Source organism: Meriones unguiculatus, chromosome 18, assembly GCF_030254825.1.
Source record: "Meriones unguiculatus strain TT.TT164.6M chromosome 18, Bangor_MerUng_6.1, whole genome shotgun sequence".
NCBI lineage: Eukaryota > Metazoa > Chordata > Mammalia > Rodentia > Muridae > Meriones > Meriones unguiculatus.
Genome location: NC_083365.1, coordinates 49,644,461 through 49,662,146, shown reverse-complemented (window position 1 = coordinate 49,662,146; position 17,686 = coordinate 49,644,461). Strand labels below are relative to the sequence as shown.

General features: G+C 52.0%; 1 long non-coding RNA gene across 1 annotated transcript; it reads left to right on the top strand.

Moving 5' to 3' along the window:
• The first annotated feature begins 6,536 nt into the window (after positions 1-6,536).
• Positions 6,537-17,063, top strand: LOC132649092 (uncharacterized). Its single transcript, XR_009587527.1, has 2 exons — positions 6,537-6,693; positions 14,073-17,063. It is a non-coding gene; the product is annotated as an uncharacterized LOC132649092 (long non-coding RNA).
• The last annotated feature ends 623 nt before the right edge of the window (positions 17,064-17,686 follow it).

Sequence of the window (17,686 nt, the reverse complement as noted above, 5' to 3'; positions counted from 1 at the left end):
GCTAAGGAAGAAGAAAGTATTTTAATGTTTCTTTTGCATTATTTAGATAGTTTTACATATGTTTTTGTATGGGTCTTGCACAATTATTAAATTTATATGCATGTGTGTGTGACTGTGTGAGTTTATGTGACTGGTGTCCAGGTAGGTGACCAAGGAGGCCAGAGGGCATCAGAGTTACAAGAAGTTGTGACCCACCTTGTTCACGACCAACTTGATGTAGGTGTGAGATTCAAATCCGAGGCCTCTGCAAGAGCAGTAATCTCTCTACATCACTCTCTCCAGCCTCATTTGGGAGGACATTTTAAATGGATCTTTTACATCAAGCTTTGAAAAAGCTTTGGTAGAAAACATGATTTGTTATTTATTTATTTTGATGTTTTGAAACAGGGTTTCTCTAGGTAGCTCTGGCTGCCCTCCAACTCGCCCTGCCTCCTGGGTCCTGTGTGCCTAAAGGCATGCACCAGTGTGCCCAGTGTTATTTTCAATATTTATGTTTTTGAATGTTTGTGTATGCCTGCATGAGCTTACACTGGGTGTGTGTGCACTGGGTCCCCTGAAGCTGAAGTTAGAGGTGGTTGTGAGCCACCTGCTGTAGGTGCTGGGAACCGAACCCGGGTCCTCTGCAAGACCAACTGGAGATCTTACCACAGAGCCATCTCTCCACTCCCAAGAAGGCAACTTATTTTAATCGATTTCTTTGCTACCTTTCAACTAACCCCATTTTCTGGGGTTTCGACATTTTCTGGCTTTTCGACATTCATTGAGCCGTTTGGTGGATAATTTCTGGTAGGAATGGTGTAAGGAGGGATCAACATCACCGGTTATAAAGACGCGCCAAGCTTGGCTTTGAGCGTCGTCGCCACACACTGTGGTAGAATGTCATTTGTGATATTCTGTGCAATTTTGAGTCATTCATGTTCTTTGCTGAACTGAATGCTGCTTCTGTAAATGAATCCACTGAAGTTGATTTATCCATTCTCTGGTCAATGGCGCTTGGCTGTTCCGACATCTGCGGCTGGGGTGTGGTCTTGGAGCTCAGGCAATATTCTCAGGGCTTTATCTGTTGGTTTACAGACTCATTAACTTCGGCTTTGTAAGGGAAGGCCAGGCAGGTTTTCCTTTTCGCTATTTGGAGTTGGGTATAATGGTCATTCTGTTGCCCCACCTCTTTTTTTATTTTTTTATTTCCAGTGTTTTTGAGACAGGATTTCTCTGTGTATCCTTGGCTGACCTAGGCTCACTTTCTAGTCCAGGCTGGCCTCGAACTTACAGCTGCCTCTGCTTCTCTGAGTGCTGGGATTAAAGGCGTGCATGATCATGCCTGGCTGCTCCAAGTCTTAAGATCTTGAACCTGTCAGGCTTTTCCTCGGCTGGCTTGCTCTATCTATCTATCTATCTATCTATCTATCTATCTATCTATCTATCTATCTATCATTTGTTTGTTGCTGTTTGTCCAGACAGAGGCTCTCTCTGCAACCCAGACTAGCTAGAACTCACTATATAGCCCACCCAAACTGTTAAGGTTGTCCTGCCTCAGCTCTGGAGAGTGTGATTACCGAAGTTAGCCGCGGAGCCTGATAGGCTAGTTCATCTTGCCTGACAAAAGGGTGTTCATCTTGCCTGACAGTGTAAAACGGCATCTCACCACGGTGTTCGTTTGCATCTCCCTCCTCACCAGGGAGGCTGGGCGTCCCTTGAGTGTTGGCTGGACAACGTGTTTTCTCTTTTGTAGCTGTGGCTCTCTGTTGGGTTCCTTGCTTTTTGTTCTGACCCTGTGCAGGGGCGCGTCCTCCCTTCGGCTACACAGCACACATCGCTAGTCTGTGGTTCTCTGTTCACTTTCTCTGAGGTGTCTCCACCTTTCTCTTTTCTTCCACCCCTGGGCAGACATCGCTGGGCATGAGCGCGCGCGCGCGCGCGCGCGCGTGTGTGTGTGTGTGTGTGTATACACACGCGAAGGCTGTGCCGGTCAGAATCCCTAATTACCCTGCCGACCTTCGCCGCTCCCTTGTCCCCTAAGACTTTGGGGGACCCTCCCATTGGGAGTGGGGGCAGGCCGGTTTGGGGAGCCCTTGCAGGCCTGGGGCATGAGGATGTTAGGGAGGGTCCCTGCTAGGGGATGAGTACTTCCGCCGCCCAGCTGGGGGCCGGCGCGCTCCGCTCCGCTGGGCAGCAGCGCTGCGGCGCCGACTCCCCTGGGTCCTGGGGTCCGGCGCTGGAGGCGGGGTCGGGGGGCGGAGGGAGGGAAGCTGCCGCAGCAGATAAGGCTGGGGTCAGTCCTGCGGCCAGACGGTGCGGGACGCGGCTGGCCCCACCCCCGCACCCTTTGCTTTGGTGGGGTGCCGGGTACCACGCCTGCTTCAGAGCTGGACCCACCCAAGGGAGCAGTGGGGCATGGGGCCTACCCTGTCTCCTCGCCTCCGGAGGAGTGGCAAGTGGCAGCGGAGCTGCCCCAGCTCAGCCCAGCTCAGCTCAGCCCAGCGCGGCTGGGAAACGCAGGATGGGAGCTCACTTCCCCCACTGCTCTGTGGGATGGAAGAGGCCGACCTGGAAGTCCTCTGTGGGTTTGGGCTGGTCTTGAGTTTTGGGCCCCGATGTACCCAGAGGCCCTCGCCGGTCCTGCCACACCTTTCTGACTGTCAGGCTTCACTGGTCCCCAATGAATGGAGGGGAAAGGGGTTTACCGAACTTACAGCCAGCAAGTAGAGGTGGAGACTCAGGGTTTTACAATTTCGGATGAAGTCTAAGATTACAAAACCGTAAACACAGAATTGCAGACTCCCTTCTCGGGGCTGAAAGCCCCGTAAACTAAGAAAGAAGGTCAAGTCTAGTTTCCTAGGGCAGTACCACCCTGAGGCGCCTAGTGGGGCTTATATGCCTCTCTCCCAGAGCTTCAGAGCTCACTAACCCAGGTTACTGAACAGGAAGGCTCAAAGACGCACTGCAGGGTGACAGCGGCACCCTATTGCTGCAGCCACACCCCGTCCCCTTTGTGCCCAGGCAGTGGTCCCGAAGAAGATCAAGTCCCACCCTGTCACTTAGGGCTTCCTGGCCAGAAGGGCAGGTAGGGAAGGAAGGCCCTCTGTGATGTGCAACCAAACTGGAACTGTGCAGGAAGGGGCTTCAGCACCCAGGCAGGCAGGGGATGAGGGGCGGAGCTTCCCCTGCCTCCTGGCCACCGGTTGGGGGCGTGATGCCAGCACCTGCTGGACAGCTGGTGTGAAGACCAGAGAGCAGGCAGGAAGGAGGCAGCGGTTCTCTTCCACAGCGTTTCCAGGCCAGTCTGGGCACTTCCCAACTCTAGGTTCGAGTTGCTTCCACGAGGACTGCTATCAGCCACAGAACCAGACTTCAAAACCTACAAAACCAGGCATGGTGACACAGCCTTTAATTCCAGCGCTCAGCACATCTCTCTTCAGTTTGAGGTCAGCCTGGTCTATGTAGTGCATTAAAGGCCAACCAGGGCTACATAGACCCCATCTCAAAAACAGACAGACAGACAGACAGGAGCTCTTGTGGAGGTCCTGAATTTGGTTCCCATCACCCACATGGCAGCTCACAACAATTTGTAACTCCAGTTTCAGGGAATCTGATTGTCTTCCTTTGGCTTTCAAGGGTACCAGACATGCACGTGATATACAAACATTCATTCAGGTAAAATATCCACACACATAAAATCAAACCAAACAACCAAACAACCAAACAGCCAACCAAAGAAACACTACAAATGTGTGGTACCAAAACCTGGAGTCCAGGGGACATGCCCTCTTCAGCCTGTTACCCTACAAAGCAGCAGTTCTCAACCTGAGGGTCATGACCTCTCTGGGGGTCACATGGCTCTTTCACAGGGGAGGTCTAAGACCATGGGAAAATGTAGACATTTATGTTACAATTCATAACAGTGTCAAGATTATAGTAATTAAATAGCAGCGAAGGCAATTCTTTGAGTGGGGTCACCACAACATGAGGGCGCAGCACTAGGGAGGTTGGGAGCCACTGCCCTAGAGCCCTGCGCCACTCTTCCTCTGGTGCATGCCAGAGCTGAGGAGGTAAAGGGAGCCGTGCCACATTCCCGGGTTTTGTTTTGTTTTGTTTTTGTTTTTTGAGACAGGGTTTCTCTGTGTAGTCCTGGACTCACGTTGTAGACCAGGCTGACCTGGAACTCATAGAGATCCACCTGTCTCTGCCTCCTGAGTGCTGGGATTAAAGGTGTGCACCACCATGCTGGGCCTCCCATTCTGTTTTTCTGACTATTATTATTACATGTAGAGTGTGTATGATATACATATACTATATGTATATCATATATACATATGTAGAGTGTCTATGATGTACATATGCCATGATACACATATGGTGGTCAGAGGACAGTTTATAGGCGTCTGTTGTCTTATTCAGTCACGGGAGTCATGGGAGTCCTGAGATCTGATTTCAGGTTGCCAGGATTGGTGGCAAGAGCCTTTATCCAGTGAGCCATCTCGAGGGCCCTGTTTTGTTTTTACTTTTGTTTTTGTCTGATGATAAGCCTCACACAGCTCAGGCTGGTCTTGAACTTGCTGTGTAGTTGAAGATGACCTCGAACTTCTGATCTTCCTGTCTCCATGTCCCAAGTGCCTTGGATAGCAGGCATGTATCACTATGTTCGGTTCTCATTCTAGATGTATAATTTCCGTTTTTCTGACACAGTCTCTCCAACTCTAGCATCATCATCCAAAAGGATTGGGAGAAGCACCAAACCACCAGAGCAGAGAGCTGGAGTGACATGGCCACTTCAGTGGTGCCTGGCTCCTCTGCTCTGGGCCTCCGTTTTCTCACCTGTAAAATGGAGCTAATCCTTCAACGGCAAGGACTAAAGATGCTGTATGTCTGAATGGACTGCTGAATGCCACAGGTCACCTAAATAGAGGTGGTGGGCAAGAAGTGTGAGCAGGAAGGGGGAGTTCCACCCCCAGCAGACGCTGAGGCCTCTGAGATCTCTGTTCCCAGGGGGAGCCCCTTGGCTCAGGGCTGAGAAGCCTGGCTCTGGCATCCTCCCAAACCAGGAAAGGTCAGAGCAAGGCCAGGGGCCCTGGGGTGCTCAGAGAAGAGTGAGGAGCCAAGGTTCTCACCTAAGTCAGTCAGGTACCCGGGGGAGGAAGTGGAGATTTCTGGGAGGAGGCAGGAAGGAGACTGCGGTGTGACGCTGGCCGCAGGATGACCAGAGGCCCCTTTCCAAACCTTGTTTGTCCCTCAGTGCAGACTTTTGAAGGAAGCATTCCCCCTTTTTCTAAATTTGGAATCTGAGGCTCAGGCAGGCAACGGTCTCTTACCAAGGGGCTCCATGATCTGTTTGGCTCCCTAGCCTGTGCTCTGTCAGGATTCACTGCCTGACAAAGCTGCTAGAGAAATGGTGGGATCTTGTTCTATTGCTGAGGAAGTGGAGGCGCCAAAGAACGCCAGTTCCTGCCACTCTTTCCCAAGAGCTCTGTGTGGGTAGCTGTCTAGATGTCACTGTGGCACTGGGGCCTGAGGCTCACAGTGGGAGCAAATGAGCTCATGGCAGCAGAAGGCCTTCAGCAGAGGCATCTCCTGTCCTCTTGCCTTGTGCCCCAGTAGCAGATGTGGAGTGGAAGGAAGGGTTCCTGGGGGTGGAGCTGTGTCTCATAGGAGACTCCAAAACCAGAAAAAAAAATTATAAAATTTCTTATCTTACAATTCATACAAGTTTTCATAATCTGTTTGTTTGTTTGAGTGTTTGAGACAAAGTTTCTCTGTGTAGCCCTGGCTGTCCTGGACTCCCTCTGTAGACCAGGTTGGCCTTGAACTCAGAGATCTGCCTGCCTCTGCCTCCAGAATGCTCATGTTCCAGGTGTGCACCATCACTGCCTGGCTTCATCCTTCTTAATACGGAAGGGATCCCTCTTTCTAAAAAAAACCTCCCCTTTCAGTCTTTCGCCTAAGTGAGCAGTTCAGAGACACACACTCTCGCTACCTCCTATGGCTGTGTATATTCTATGTCTGCACCTTGGACCCCAGGCAACTGAGGGTTGAGAGAGGAGCAAGAACAAGGCCACGGTAAAGACCTGGCCTGTTGTCACAGGACAGGGCCAGCTCTGCCTCTTCTCCCAGCCATAGCCACCTTCTCTCACAGACATTTGTCCATCTAGCCCCAAGAATCTTGCCCACAGTTCTTAGGATGTTCCACCCTCACTTTGTCCCATGAGGTTCTTGGTCTGACACCCATCTTCATGACCTTTTGCTATGCAGCCTGACATCTGTCCTTTGGGATAGCCTGGGGATTTCTGTACCTCCTTGGAGGAAATGTGGACCCAAGTTTCCTAGTCAGGGGCACCTAGCCCCAGAGATCAGTGAGAAGGGCTTTTGGACAGACACCTGGGGAGGAGGCTCTGGGCAGCTGAGCTGCCTGAGCTTCAGAAGAGCTCTAGATGCTGGCTGGAGAGGCAGGAGGGAAGGCCATGGGCACCCCAGGCTGCTGCTTGGTAGGTCCCCGTGCCCAGGCTAGGGAAGTTTGTTATTTCTCCTGCTTCGACTTCCCCCTTTGATTTATTATAGCCATGAAATGCTCTGCTCTCTTCTCTTTTCCTTGCTGTCCCCCGAGGTTGGAGGAACACAGGCCTCCTCAGTCCCTGGGCCTCAGCCTCACTGGACTACCATCACTTTCCAAGGGCAGGGCACGGGGACCAGGAATGAGAGGTGAGTCGGGCAGGCATGGTAGGATGGGAGGGACTCTGGCCTTCCAGAGGCAGGCCACACCAAGGGGGTTAAATATTATCTGGTCAGAGGGTGAAGTGGGTGTCGATTTGACAGCAGCAGCCTTCCTAGAGTGCTGGGGACAGCAGGCCCTAGCCTAACGGTCTTGGTAAGGCTTAGAAATAGACCCTGGCCAAGGTCTATTGGGTATAATCTGAAGGGTCTGAAGACCAGTCATCTCCAAGTGGCGAATACCATGTCTAAAACATGGCTTCTCTGTGACCCCTGACCCCATATTCTGATTTAAGGACAGCCACAGTAGGCCTGGTTCAGACTAGCTTGGGTACTGGACTGAGAACTTTGAAGAGAAACAGCCTGAGGTCTGAGGGCCCAGAACATTCCAGGCTCCTCTAGGTTACAATGGGACATCACCCCAAGCCCTGGCCATGGGAGCCAGGGTCTGTGCCTGCTCCACGGCAGGCCCGGGGGCAGGAGCGTTTTTCCCAGCCCCTGTGTGGTGCCTGTGGTAATGGGGCTGTTGGCGTTTTGCAATGGGCAGGGGGTGGGGAGGCAGTGCACACATGCTTCCTGTGGTGACCGGGCGCTTCCTGTTTTCTCAGGCACCGGCCTTGCTGCTGCCGATGTGGAAACAGGGGCAGCTGCAGCCAGGGTGGCTCCAGGATGGGCACCCTGCCCCTGCCCAGAAGGGACTGAGGGGCCCGCCACCCCCAGACTTAAGATTTGGACAGTGGCTGGGCATGAGTCTCCTGACCACACTGAGTTCCAGTCTTGGCTTGCCCGACATCTTCTGTCCAAAGGGAAAGGTCTGGACAAGCTAAGAGCTCAGGAGGTCAGCACCTAGGGTGCTAGGCTGGGAGTGAGGGCACATGGTTCTGGGTTTGGTTCTGTCTGTCTTTTTAAATGCTACTGTCAGCCTCTTCCACACTCCAGCCCTTGCTTCCTGATTTTGTGCAGTGTTATGGCAGCCATGATATCAAATCCCTAGCCCACACTGGCCCTAACCCCAGTATCCGTTGAGCTTCACACCCCAAGTGCCACAGCTTTGGGGGAAGCACTGAAGCTGAGCCCCCCAGAGGTGGGCTTGGCATAGACCTTGGCATAAAGGGAACTGCGGGGACAGGGGTAAGTTCAGGCAGATGGGACCCGCCAGAACCAAGTCTGACAGTCCTGGTATTGACAGAGCAGAGGGAGAGAAGTGGGTTTGTAGTTGACGCAGAAGGACATTTTTATCCCGGCAGATGTTGGAAAGGGCTCTGACACACCCCTAGCATGCTTCCTTAGAAGACTAGCAGTCAATTTCAGGGTTCCCGTCTTTCAAGAGCATGGAGACCCATATGATGTATGACCCAGGAGCCTGGGGAGAGACCCAGTCCTGTCCCCACTTGTCAGCTTGCTTGCTGGGATGAGATGGGGGTGTTGCCATTAGGGGCAGGCCTTGAGGTTTGACATCGCCTCTTCCCGAAGCTATTTTGCTTCTGTGCTGGTATTTCAAGAACAGGAGGGGATGACTCTGCTTCTAGTGACTGGCAGAGAGCATCTGGCCCCTGAAGGAGGAACATCTTTCTAGAAGGCTGAGGCCCAAGCCCCTGAACATTGACCAGTTTGTTCATGGACTAAGTTAGCTAGCCACCTCTTAGCCTATGATGTTTTAAGATGTGTACCCCACAGGAAGCGCCCCTCTAATCCCAAGATCTGCTGACCACAGCAGAGGGACCAATCCCAGTAGAAGAAACTTTGGAGTCCTCTCAGGCTAAGGGACCATTGGACCAGCCTGGCCTCCACAATTCCGTGCCCTAGGCCCGCCTGAGTGCTGAGTTGGCAACACAGCAGCTGCCCCGGCCTCGGAGGTCCAGTTATAAATAAGCACCATCTGGCCAGGTCATCAAGTTCTGCAGCTCCTCCGGTCCAGCTGCATTACCTCAGTGACCACAGGTTGGGCTGCCCAGAGCTGGGCTCAACAGAACCCACCCATTCAGACCAGAGGCTGACTGTGATTCTCGAAGCTCGGGCTTCAGCGCGTGCAAGCCCCTCGGGCCCAAGCCTCACTGGACACAGGTCATAGAGGGACAGGGCATATCCCGCCTGCATGGAGCCAGAGACAGCAGCTATTTACAAACCGAAACCAGGAGAAGTGAAGTGGCTGTGGCCAAACTGGCTCCAGGTCCCCAGCCCCCACTCCCACTCCATCCTCACTGGCCCAGCCCCCTCTCCCCATGGCTTCCTCTTTCCTTCCCCGCACAGCTCCCCAACCTCCCACTGCCTGGTCAGCTCTGGGTTCCCTGCAGGTACCTCATAGTGACCTCTGACCTCCACAGTACTTTCCTGGGGGTCACCTTTCCATCCCAGGACCCCAACAATCAGAGCTCTTAGGGCTGATCCCTCCCACAAGCCCCAGCCCACCCTGGCCTGCACAAACACATTCCCACAGTTCTCAGTTCCCTTTCAGGCTTGGAAAAGCTCCAACCTCAATGGCCGCCACCGTGCTATGCCTCCACCCAAGGGCGGCTTCTCTGGCCCTTCTTAACCTTTACAGTGGACACAAGGGGTCAACACGCAGGAAGCCCTGGCCATCACTCTATTCAAATTGAATTTCAGTCCCTCATCAGGTCAAGCTTGTGAGGGACACAGGCATTTTGGGTGGTCCATACTTGAGCTGAGACAGTGAGGACCATAGCCCAGCACTGCCTAGGAACTAACAGGCAGGTTGGCACTTCAAAAGCCTCCGAAGACAACTGATAACGCAAAATCTTGGAGGCTGAGAATGTAGCTGAGTAGGTAGTGCGCTTGGTCCCCAGCCGCATACAAGCGGTTGTGGTGGCGTACACGCGTGATTCCAGCACTCAGCAGGTACAAGAGGGTGAGAAAGTCAGGGTCATCCGCTGGTAAATACCGAGTTCAGGGCTAGTCTGGAGACTAGCTTCAAAAACAAACTAGGAAACCCTTTACTGTGGGTAGACAGCCTCCCCACACTGGTACGGAGGCTCAGAGCTCACAGTTATCTGTCTGTCTTGGAAACAAAGCAATCTCTTTATCCGTTATAAAGTGGAAACAGAGGCCCCAAGAGGGAGCCACGCATCTAACGCATCTAAGGGCATGCTGCTAGGACATGGCCTCTCCTCTGCCTGTCCCCCTTCACTCCTCAGTCTTTCTTCTGGCAGGGCAGACATTTCCCAGATGTGACAAGGGCAGAAGCAGAGATGACCTGAGAAGGAAGCAGGCCTTAGGCCCCGGAGCTGTGCCCTTCCCTGGCTGAGTTACTCATGCCCAGCAGCCCTAGCCTTCTCTGCCCATCTAATCCTCCTGCCTCACCATGTCCTGGCTGAGGGAAAGGCGCTAGATTGAACTTGGTTCATTTGCAGTCAGCTGGCTGGCTGGGTCCTACCTGGCTTCTTTGAGGCTTAACCTCTAGTTCTCGAATTCTCACAGACGTTTAGTTATTAGGCCATGCCAGTGCCAACCCTGTGTCAGTGCCCAGGATCTCGATGGCTGAGACTCATCCTTTGACCCTTGAATTGGGGAAGGCAGATGAGAGCTACAAAATCCTGAGAGTGTCAAGAGCAGGCTGTGGGAGGAAGAGAGCAGTAACGAGTGTTGTCTGGGATGGGGAGAGGGGCTACTTAGGATGGTCCATGCATGACAGGAAAGCAAGGCAGATAGGCTCTCCATGCTGAATCACTGCGCTTCAGCTTCAGCGGGTCCCATGGCCTTGTGTGCCTTTTGACTTTTGCTCTTGACTTTGCTGAATTCCTACCAACCTACCAAGGCCCTCCTCGGACACACCATTGCATGACCAGGCCTGGCCTGACAGCTCCTCACCTCCCTCTTCTTTCCAAGAGCCTGAACAGAGCGAGAAGGCAGGTCTCCCTGCTCACAGCACTCTTGACAGCCCCACCCGGGCAGGCGTCTGCTCCCAGGCTCCAGCCCCCTTTGTCCTCTGCTCCGAAAAGCACCGTTTCCCTTTTCTGGGTGACCACACGCCATACACAGGGAATTTCCATTGCAGCCTGCGGAGTGTCTGATTCACTCAGGCCCCTCACAAAGTTAACTCCTTGTAGACCCAACATACTGGTCTGTCTCCCACCCAGGCTGGACAGCTTCGGTAGCCATGAACTGACCTTAGACCCCGTAGGGTGGAAGTAGAATTCAGAAACCTCACTGAGCACTCCTCATTCACCCTGTCACTAAAACCCCAAACACATAACCTCAGGCAGCCTCCTGGAAAACAACAGATTTGAGGGGAGGCAAACCTGCCCCGTTCTACCTGTGTGGCCTGAACTGAACCCCTGTTTATTTATAAAGCAGAAGCAATTTGTGCCTAAAATCTTACTGAAAAGACAAGGGCACAGGGCCCACAGCGGGATCTCTTCGAGTCTTAGTTTTCTTTCTTTCTTTTTTTTTTCTTTCTTCTAATTTTTAAAAAGGGATTTATTTATTTATTTAATGTGCATTGGTGTCTTGCCTGCATGCATGTCTGTGTGAGGGTGTCACATCACTTGGAACTGTGTTATACACAATTGTGAGCCACCACATGGGTGCTGGGAATTGAACCTGGGTCCTCCGGAAGAGCAGTCAGTGCTCTGAGCCATCTCTTCATCCCTAGTTTTCCTTCTTTTTTAAGGGCCCACTTATCCAGTCACAGGGTCCTCCACCCAATCCAGGCCTTCCGGGCTGGCTTTCTCTTTCTGAGAGCAGAGGGCCCTGAAACACTGCCTCTTTAGGTTGGTGGGGACTTGTCCACCAGCAGAAGAGAGGCACCTCCCAGCTCTTCTCTTCTAATTCTCTGGCTCCTTTTCTCAGAGGCTCTCAGAGGACTGAGGACTGAGGACTAAGCAAGATGCTGAGCTCTAGGGACAGGACTGAGAATTTTCTCCCAGCTTGAGATGTCTGGCATGCGTGTCCCACACAGACTTCACGCCTACGTACCTCCGTTCCCAGAGCTATCTTCTAGTATTGCTCCCACCTGGGGATGAAGAGCCTGCGGCCCCTAGAATCGGGCTCCTTGCTCTCAGCTATGTAGAGGGTGAAGTAGAGGGATAGGAGTCACCCGAGTGCTTCAGAGCTCTGTGCTTGCTTGTTCTCCAGGCCTCAGGAAGCGTTTGCAGAGGCCAAGGAAAGAACCATGCACCGATTAGACTTTTAGTCTGGGAGCAAGGCTGGGAAGTGGTTCCTATTGATGCTCCTCTATAGAGCTGTGCCTGAGCCCTGGAGAGGGGAAAGGAACTCAACAGAAGACCACACAGATGATCCACGAGGTGGGGAGGGGGTTCCAGAGGAGCTCAGAGATGGGATGGTAGAGGGGGCTGCACAGAGGAGGGGGCCTGAGTGGGGAAGCAGCTCCTGTGCTCCGAGAGCAAGCTGGGGGTGTGGCGCTGCCCCGTGGTGAGCAGGCGGAAGTTGCTGTGGGTGGCGGTGGGTTTGAGGTGCCGGAGGCTGAGTGATGTGGCCAGGAGGTGAGCTCCGCATCTGCAGGCCTGGTCAGCAGCAGACAGGGTAGAAGACGATTCAGAGGAGTGTGGGCTGATCTGGAGATTTGTATTTTTTCTGGTCACTGGTGCTGGAGCACACAGGACCAGGAGCTGGAATAGAACAGGGAGGAGAAATCGAGGCAACGCTTGGAAAAAGATAGGGCAAACTTGAGAAAACAGGGCAGTCTGGAGGAGTTAAGCCTTGGAGAGGTAGTGTCCTTTAGGGTGTGGAAGAGGGTGAGCCTGTGAGCGAAGTCTGTGGGAGACTGAGAAAGAGGTTCTGGGAATGTGGAGTGGGACTTTCTTCCAGCTGCCATGGGGTAGAGCTGGCTGGCCTGCCAGTGTAGGAGGCTCCAACACAGGCCTGCAGTGTGTGGGCTTCAGGTCTGGGCAGGCAAGAGCCAACGAGGACTTTCAGGCACCCCAGAGTTGGGACAGCTGCAGAGGCCCAGGCCCTAGGGGCACTCAGAGCTGCAGGCACCCCCAGCCCCACTCCCCACGCACGTGTGTGCCCTTTGCATGACCCTCACCTCTCTGGCCTCATTTCTATCACCTGCAAAATAGCACTGGTAAGGCCTACCTCATAGAACCACAGGAAGGTAGTATGAGTTAACATTGGCATACAGTAGGAGCTCAATAAATGCCAACTGCCCACAGCACTTAAAAAGCCCTTGCCGGATCCCGCCTTTTCTGGTCTGCCTTGGCTGAGCAGCCACTTCAGAACCTCAGTTGCTCCCAGAAGGATGATAATAGAAGCAACATCAGGTTTTTTTTTTTGATGAATGAGACTGTGCCCACCATCAAACTCAAGGCCCAACTCTAGCCCCTATGTCTGACCCGCCCCCTCTGGCCATTGGTTCTCTTCTTAGGGCTGTTCTGCTGTTCCTGTGTCTTGAGGTGTTGAGGCTGGGGGTCCCTGCAGCTTGGAACACTTCCTTCGGGAACCTAGTGCGTTCATTCCCTCACCGGTGTCCAGGGCTGGCTGAAATGTGCCCGTCTGCTCTGCTTGTCCCCTTTAACACCTCAGCCTTCCAGCACGCGAGCCCCTTTGCCAGCTGCATGCTCTCTTTTCCTCTGCCTTCTAAAGGGCAGTGGAGGTCACTGCCCGCCCATGGACTGTTTATCATATCCCTGTCCCTGCCATGAGGCCGGGGGTGAAAGATCCCTGTCTCTTCTGGTCACCTGGCATCTAGAGAACCCAAATAAATATGGGTTGACTGTCTTCATGTTCTCAAGAGCCAAACCAGTGTTCCGACCAAAGCTTGGAGAGCTCCAAGGGCCCGAGTGACATGGGCTGGGGCCCCAGAAAGCCTCTCTCAGTGTCTCAACCGTGAGAGGAAGTTGCAAGACGGCCATTTCAGTACATGGGCTCAACTCTTTATGGTCAGCTTTCCCAGCCCTTGGTGGCTAGGTCTGTGTTTTCACACGCGACTTGCCACAGCTCCCGGGGATTTGTGGACAGGAAAGGCGAAGGGGAGCTCCATCACCATTCAGCCCTTTGGGCTGGGGGGGCTTGGGGTCTGCAGTTTCAGGACTCCTGTTGGATTTCCTGTTGCTGGCCTACTCTGCACTCTGCGATTGCATTAACACCCTGGCCACCCCCATCAGACACCAGTCAGGACGGGGCAAAGGGATACACAACCATCAGGCTGCCTGATCTCCCCGTCACTCTGCAGGCCACCCTCTTGTCTGGGGTGGGGGAGGGGGGAGCAGCACTGCCATGTGCTGCTAATAGGACAAATAGGTACAATTTAGTTGAAGACAACGGGGCAGTATCTATCCATCATCCCTGTCAGAAGGTAAAACGCGTTGCCCTTTGACCTGGTAGTTCAAGTGTTAGGCAGTTTTGCTGGACATATTCCTGCCCATGTACAAACTACTGTATTTTATCAACAGCAAAAGACTGATGAGCAGAACCGAGTGAGCCGGTAATTGCGGCATTCAGGAAGCAGAACCAGAAGACCTGTGAGTTCAAGGCCAGAAAAAAGAAAGAATAAAAGACTCTAAACCCAAATTGGTGAAGAGCTGGTTACAGAAAGTGTGACGGCGAGACAACTACCCAGCCAGAGCAATATCGGGCCACAGCAACATGCAGCAACACGGGAGAAAGAAGCGATACCGCAAGTTTCCTCTGTTTACTCTCTGTTACGAACATAAATGATAGCCGGGCAAGGTGCCGCACGCTTGTAAACCCAGCACTCTGGGAGGCAGAGGCAAGGTGGATCTCTGTGAGTTTGAGGCCAGCTTGGTCTACAAAACGAGTCCAGGACAGCCAAGGCTACACAGAGCAATCCTATCTCAAAAAAAAAAAAAAAAAAAAAAAAAAAAATATATATATATATATATATATATATTATACACACACACACATATAATATAAAGCCAGTCTAGGTTATATAGTTAAGTTCCAGGCTATCCAGACCTGCATAGTCTCAATAAGTAAGTAAATAAATAAACGGAAGTAAACAACTAGAATTTACTTTTAGAGATGTTTATAAGGAAGAGCAGACAAGACAGAACTGAAATTCAAGGCACTTGCCCCGGACTCGAACTTGTGAGACCTTGATTTCGATCCCCAGTACCACAAAGAAGAGGGCGCAACTGGAGGCACAGGCCGTCAATTCCAGCTTCTGGAGAGGAGGAGGCAGGTGGGCCGCAAGTTCAAAGCCTGCTGGGCCATCTAGTGACACTTTGTTTCATATTAAAATGCAAAAGAGCTGGTAGGTCTTTAATCCCAGGCAGAGGCAGGTGGATCTCTGTGACCAGGCCAGCCTGGTCTACAAAGAGCAAGGGATAGCCAAGGCAACATAGAGAGACCCTGTCTCAAAGCCTCCACCCCGCCCCCACACCAAAATAAAATAAAATAAAATAAAATAAAATAAAATAAAAGGATATAGGAGCACTTGCCTGGCATATGTGAGATCCTCAGGACCAGAAAGAAAAATCAAGGGAATAATGAAAGTTAGGGTAGAGTCCCTTCTAGGAGGAGCTGGTGGGGAGAGCACTTTGAGCTTGGGCTCCTCTTTCCTGTCTTCTTCTTTAGCAGTGCCCTGCTCCCAGCCCTAGCGTTTCGTGTCTTGACCTGGATAGGGATTTCGCAGGTGTTAACGTCACAGTTGTCTCTAACTGCACAGACACACGTTGTGTACGCTGTTTTGTGAACGGTGTCCCATAACCTGCAGATGAACAGCTGAGCGTGGTGGCCTTGCTGCTTGTTTTTGCTTAGCTTGTCATTACCTGGGAATCAAACCCGTGGCCTCGTTGCAGTTGCAGTCCTTGCTGCTTATGACACCGAGGGTCACTTGGGCCCAGGACTTTGGGATTAACCATAACAAGACACTATCTCAAGAAAATAAGTTTAAAGTTTTTTTTTTTTTTACACACATGTAGTGTGTGTGCATTGGTGTGGGGAGGGGATGTGCACGTGTGCCGGGCACATGTGTGGAGAGGAGAGGACGACCGGTGAGAATTAGTTTTCTCCCGCCACCATGTGGATCCCGGGGGTCAAAGTTGGTGGCAAGCGCCTTTACCACGGCGCTGTCTCACTCGCCCTAATCAGGAGTTGGAAATGCTGAAAGTTAAAAATGCATTTAAGAGGGCCATCAGGCAGGCTCAGCAGCCAAGGGCACTGCCCAAACCAGGTAACCTGAGTTCACCCTGGGAACCCACACTGTAGAAGAGAATGGACTCTCAGCCTTGTCCTCTGACCTCCACACCTGCGCTATGGCACACACACCTGTCCTATCGCACACATGATACACACACAGTATGTTTTCATTGAAAAGCGTATGCATGCCGGGCTGTGGTGGCGCACATCTTTAATCTCGGCTCTCTGGAAGCAGAGTGTTGTTATAAATGAAAATGAAAGTCCCAAGGGTTCTATTTTACCAAGAAGGACTCTGGAGCCAGATGCTGGGGTGAAAACCTGCTAGCTCGGAGAAGCAGAGAAAGTAACCAGCTGACCTTCCTTCTCAGCTCAGGTCTGGATAAAAAAAACCCAAAAGGCTCACTAGCTCAGCTGTCATCCCTGGAGGAAAAGGCCAAAAAACCTAAGGCCAAAGGCTTTCTAGCTCAAAGTCCCAAAAGCCAGGAAACTGAGGAGCTGAAGCCGAAGCAAAAGCCAGAGCTTAAGCTAAAAGCCTTTTCTACTTCTCCGAGCTGTCTTAAACACCCCTCAACTCAAAGTCCCTTCTACTCTTTAATCCCTGTCAGCTGATTTCTTGCTCAGCTTCTTGACCTAGGGTTAACTTTTTTAAGTCCTATGTACAGAGAGCTCCTGGATTAAAGGTGTGTGAGAGAGAGCTGAGTGAACCACACCATAATCACCTGTTTACAATAAATGGAAAGTTCTTGAATTAAAGGTGCGTGATAAGGCTGATATCAAACCAAGCAAGAAACAGGGCTTTGCAGTTCACAGTTTGGGGGTTCAAAATGGGATAAAATATCCTGCAACAGTAGAGGCAGGCTGATCACTGAGACTGAGGCCAGCCTGGTCTAGAGAGTGAGTTCCAAGACAGCCAGGGCTACACAGAGAAACTCAGTATGGGGGGGCGGGATGCATTTAAATGGCTGGAGAGATAGCTTAACAGTTAAGAGTATGTATTGCTCTTGCAGAGGCTGAGAGCTCAGGCCTCAGCACCCACATCAGGTGGCTGACAAGCACCTGTAACTCAGCTCTAGAAGAGCCGGCCCCCACTTCTGAAGACTGAGGGAGCCTGCATTCACGTGCACATCACTCCTACACGTATGCACGTAACTCGGAGTAACACAGATAAACCCTTTCAAAAGGCATTTCGTGTATTTAAGCTGTTTCCCATCCTAGCTCAGCAACAGCATTCACAGTCAGCTGATGGGTGGAAGCTGAACCAGCCAGGGCATAGGGCAGGAGAGTGAGTCTCACTCTGCCTACTGCTTGGCCTAGAAAAGATCAAAATTCAAAATCTTCACCCCATCATAAACACAGTGTTACCTTCTGGGTAAAAATTGTAAAGGAATGAATCACAACCCTAGGGAGGGTCACGTAACAGGTGAGGCGGCCTGCGCAAGGGAAACTGGGATGGTGCTGACGTTTTCATACTGCTTGAAGTCTATATATCAGACGCCTGCAACATCAACTCAAAAATAAAAAGGATTAAAAACTTTGCTTTCTTTTTTATTCCCTGGAGGTCCCAATATTTTTGGCTCCAAACCAATTTCCTGCCAACAAGAGTGAGTCAAAAGCGCTGTCCATCAAGAGGCACCCAGTGACCTTCAGAAAGTCCAGGACGCTCTCTTCTGGAGAGGAAGGAGGCTGGGGTGTGCTTCCTTCTCTGAGGTCCACTCACCTCCTGACCACCAGCTGCCTGAGGTCCCATCTTCCCTTGTTCCTCTGTGTCCTCTCCTCTCTTATTCTCGTCCCCGCTTACCTGAGGCTTCTGTTGCAGCTTCACTTCTCTCCTTTGACCTTTGTATCTTATTTCTCTTTCCCTTCCTGGAGTACTGGCCCCCTCTTCTTGCTGGGACACCCCCTC